General features: G+C 36.5%; 1 non-coding gene across 1 annotated transcript; it reads right to left on the reverse strand.

Moving 5' to 3' along the window:
- Window positions 1–4464: 4464 nt before the first annotated feature.
- Window positions 4465–4568, reverse strand: LOC127743200 (small nucleolar RNA R71). Its single transcript, XR_008004564.1, has one exon. It is a non-coding gene; the product is annotated as a small nucleolar RNA R71 (small nucleolar RNA).
- Window positions 4569–5040: the final 472 nt, after the last annotated feature.

A 5040-nucleotide genomic window follows, 5' to 3' on the forward strand; every position in this document is an offset into this window, starting at 1 on the left:
ACTTTGAACGCCGGTTTGGGCCATCAAATCTTGGGCAAAGTATGGACTATCATATATTGCTGGAAAGCCCAGGATGTCTACTTTCCAACGCCGTTGAGAGCGCGCCAATTGGGCTTCTGTAGCTCCAGAAAATCCGCTTCGAGTGCAGGGAGGTCAGAATCCAACAGCATCTGCAGTCCTTTTTAGTCTATGAATCAGATTTTTGCTCAAGTCCCTCAATTTCAGCCAGAAAATACCTGAAATCACAGAAAAACACACAAACTCATAGTAAATTCAAGAAAAGTGAATTTTAACTAAAAACTAATAAAAATATACTAAAAACTAACTAGATCATACTAAAAATATTCTAAAAACAATGCCAAAAATAAGAAAATAAAACAGCGACGGTCACTGAACCGGTTTGGCGGTAGCCCTGGCAGCCACCTCAAGCAATAGTGGTGAGCAAAACCCCCGTGATGGTGACTGTAACAACCATGCAGTGACGGTAAAGCTCCCAAAAACTCAAAATGAATGAAAACCAAACTCAAAACCCATTACCAGCAGTGGATCTCGGCGGCCACAATGACGTTTCTTGGCGGCAGAGGCGCGGCGGCCATGGCAGCAGCAGCAACTGAGTTCCAATGATGGCATAACCTCCCTGCGACCCCTTCCCTCTCCATACACGTTTTGTTTCTCTCCCGATGACGGCGACAGATCTGGCAGCGCAAAACGAAGGCACGAACGGTAGCGATGGTCGCTGGGCTTAACGGTGACGACCCTTCCCACGTCGGCTCTAAGCATAACGGGGCGTCTTCCCTCTGTTCTCGAACCTCTATGGACGGCGACTGATGAGCGGATAATTTATACGCTTTTTGACATTGTTTTTACATAGTTTTTAGTATGTTTTAGTTAGTTTTTATTATATTTTTATTAGTTTTTATGCAAAATTCACATTTCTGGACTTTACTATGAGTTTTTGTTCTGTGATTTCAGGTATTTTCTGGCTAAAATTGAGGGATCTGAGCAAAAATCTGATTTAGAGGCTGAAAAAGGACTGCAGATGTTGTTGGATTCTGACCCTCCTGTACGCAAAATGGATTTTTTAGAGCTACAGAAGCCCAATCGGTGTGATCTTAATTGAGTTGGAAATTAAACATCTTGGGCTTTCCAGCAATGTTTAATACTCCATACTTTGCCTGAGATTTGATGGCCCAAACTGGCGTCAAAACTCCGGTCAGAGACCCTTTTCTGGCGTAAAACGCCAGAACTGGCACCAAAGCTGGAGTAAAACGCCCAAACTGGCACCAAAGCTGGCGTTTAACTCCAAAAATAGCCTATGCACGTGAAAGCTTCAATGCTCATCCCAAGCACACACCAAGTGGGCCCCGGAAGTGGATTTCTGCACTATCTACTAATTTCTGTAAACCCTAGTAACTAGTTTAGTATAAATAGGACTTTTTACTATTGTATTCACATCTTTAGATCATTTTGAGACTATATTTGGATCACTTTTGATCTATTGATCACGTTCTGGGGGCTGGCCATTCGGCCATGTCTGGACCTTCATCACTTTTGTATTTTCAACGGTGAAGTTTTTACACCTCATAGATTAAGGTATGGAGCTCTGCTGTTCCTCATGAATCAATGCAAAGTACTATTGTTTTTCTATTCAATTCACGCTTATTCTTATTCTAAGATATTCACTCGTACTTCAACCTGATGGATGTGATGATCCGTGACACTCATAATCATCCTCCCTTTTAAACGCGTGCATGACAACCACTTCTGTTCTATCTGCGAGAGCTTGAGTGTGTATTTCTTGGGTTCCTGGTTCACGATGCATGATTGTCTCTCCTGAATTCAATTCCGTGAAATCTGAGTCTTCGTGGTATAAGCTAGAACCAATTGACAACATTCTTGAGATCTGGAAAGTCTAAACCTTGTCTGTGGTATTCTGAGTAGGATCTGGGATGGGATGACTGTGACAAGCTTCAAACTCATGACCATTGGGTGTAGTGATAGTGCACAAAGGATCATTGGATCTTATTCCAACACAAGTGATAACTGACAGATGATTAGCCCTACGTAACCTGTAGCCGGACCATTATCACTGAGAGGACGGACGGTAGCCATTGACAATGGTGATCCCCCAACATACAGCTTGCCATGGAAAGGAGTATGAATGATTGGATGAAGGCAATAGGAAAGTAGAAGTTCAGGAGCAACAAAGCATCTCCATATGCTTATCTGAAATTCCCACCAATGAATTACATAAGTATCCCTATCTTATTTTCTGTTTTATTTATCTTTTAATTATCAAAACCTCATAACCATTTGAATCCGCCTGACTGAGATTTACAAGATGACCTTAGCTTGCTTCAAGCCGACAATCTCCGTGGGATCGACCCTTACTCACGTAAGGTATTACTTGGACGACCCAGTGCACTTGTTGGTTAGTTGTATCGGAGTTATGTATCACAATTTCGTGTACCAAGTTTTTGACGTCGTTGCCGGAGATTGTTCGAGTTTAGACAACTGACGGTTCATCTTGTTGTAGATTAGGTAATTTTCTTCTTGTTTTATTTTCAAAAAAAAAAATCATAAAACCATAAAACAAAAAAAGAATTTTTGTTTCTTGCTTGAGTCTAGAGTCAAATTTTAAGTTTGGTGTCAATTGTATCTTTTTATTTTTCTTGCATTTTTCGAAAACTCATGCATATGTTCTTCTTGATCTTTAAGTTGTTCTTGATGATTGTCTTTGTTTGATCTTGTGATTTTCTTGTTTTGAGTCTTTTCTTATTTTTCATATGCATTTTTAATTTATGAGTGTCTAAGCATTAAAAATTTCTAAGTTTGGTGTCTTGCATGTGTTTCCTTTCTTAAAAATTTTTCAAAAATAAGTTATTGATGTTCATCATGATCTTCAAAGTGTTCTTGGTGTTCATCTTGACATTCAATGTGTTCTTGCATGTTTTCTTTGTGTTGATCTTAATTTTTCATGTGTTAAGTCAATTTGTTATTTTTCTCTTTTCTCATTAAAATTTAAAAAATAAAAAAATATCTTTTCCTTATTTCACTCATAAAATTTGAAATTTTGGGTTGACTTAGTCAAAGATTTTTAAAACTTAGTTGTTTCTTGTTAGTCAAGTCAAATTTCAATTTAAAAATTCTATCTTTTTAAATCTTTTTCAAAAATAAAATCTTTTTCATTTTTTCTTCTTAATATTTTCAAAAATTTTAAATTGATTTTCAAAATCTTTTTCTTATTTTCATTTCATATTTTCGATTACTTTACTAACAATTAATGTTTTGATTCAAAAATTTCAAGTTTGTTACTTTCTTGTTAAGAAATGTTCAATCTTTAAATTCTAGAATCATATCTTTTAGTTTCTTGTTAGTCAAGTCATCAACTTCAATTTTCAAAATCAAATCTTTTTTAAATTTCTTTTTCAAAATAAATTTCAATCATATCTTTTTCAAAACTTAATTTCAAAATCTTTTTCTAACTTCTTATCTTTTCAAAATTTATTTTCAAACCTTTTTCAATTAACTACTTTTCTCTCTCTAATTTTCGAAAACCACTAACAACTTTTTCAAAAACCTTTTTCATTAACTAATTGTTTTAAACTCTAATTTTATTTTATTCCTTTCTTAATTTTTGAATATTAACTAATATTTACAATAAAAACAAAAATATTTTTCCTTTTCCTTTTATTTAATATTCGAATTCCCTCTCTCTCATCTCTTTCTATTTATTTATTTATTTACTAACACTTCTCTCCTTCTTAAAAAATTTGAACCCTCTCTGCCTCTCTGTGTTTGAATTCTCTTTATTTTCTCTCTATCTAATTCTTCTCTTCTTCTCTTCTTCTACTCACATAAAGGAATCTCTATATTGTGATATAGAGGATTCCCCTTCTTTTTTGTTCTCTTCTTTTTCATATGAGCAGGAACAGGGATAAAGACATTCTTGTTGAAGCTGATCCTGAACCTGAAAGGACTTTGAAGAGGAAGCTAAGAGAAGCTAAAGCACAAATCTCTGGAGAGGACCTGATAGAAATTTTCGAAAAAGAAGAAGACATGGCAGCCAAAAATAACAACAATGCCAGAGATGCAAGGAAGATGCTTGGTGACTATGCTGCACCAACTTCCAACTTCTATGGAAAAAACATCTCAATTCCTGCCATTGGAGCAAACAACTTTGAGCTTAAGCCTCAATTAGTTTCTCTAATGCAGCAGAACTGCAAGTTTCATAGACTTCCATCAGAAGATCCTCATTAGTTCTTATCTGAATTCTTGCAGATCTGTGATACTGTTAAAAACAATGGGATTGATTCCGAGGTCTACAGACTTATGCTTTTTCCCTTTGCTATAAGAGACAGAGCTAGGACATGGTTGGACTCACAACCTAGAGAAAGCCTGAACTCTTGAGACAAGATGGTCAATGCTTTCTTGACCAAATTCTTTCCATCTCAAAAGATGAGTAAGCTCGGAGTGGACGTCTAAACCTTCAGACAAAAGGAAGGTGAATCCCTCTATGAAGCTTGGGAAAGATACAAGCAATTAACCAAAAGGTGTCCTTCTGACATGTTTCCAGAATAGAGCATCATATGTATATTTTATGATGGTCTGTCTGAATTGTCAAAGATGTTATTGGATCTTTCTGCTAGTGGATCCCTTCATCTGAAAACACCTACAGAAGCCTAGAAACTCATTGAGATGGTTGCAAATAACCAGTTTATGTACACTTTTGAAAGGAATCATGTGAATAATGAGGTGACTCAGAAGAAAGGAGTTCTTGAGATTGATACTCTGAATGCCATATTGGCTCAGAACAAAATATTGACTAAGCGAGTCAATATGATTTCTCAGAATCTGATTGGATTGCAAGCTGCATCCGGTAGTGTTAAAGAAGCCTCCTCTGAAGGAGAAGCTTATGACCCTGAGAATCCTGCAATGGAAGAGGTGAATTACATGGGAGAACCCTATGGAAACACCTATAATCCTTCATGGAGGAATCATCCAAATTTCTCATGGAAGGATCAACAGAACCCTCAACAA

The sequence above is a fragment of the Arachis duranensis genome, chromosome 1, assembly GCF_000817695.3.
Source record: "Arachis duranensis cultivar V14167 chromosome 1, aradu.V14167.gnm2.J7QH, whole genome shotgun sequence".
Taxonomy (NCBI): Eukaryota; Viridiplantae; Streptophyta; class Magnoliopsida; order Fabales; family Fabaceae; genus Arachis; species Arachis duranensis.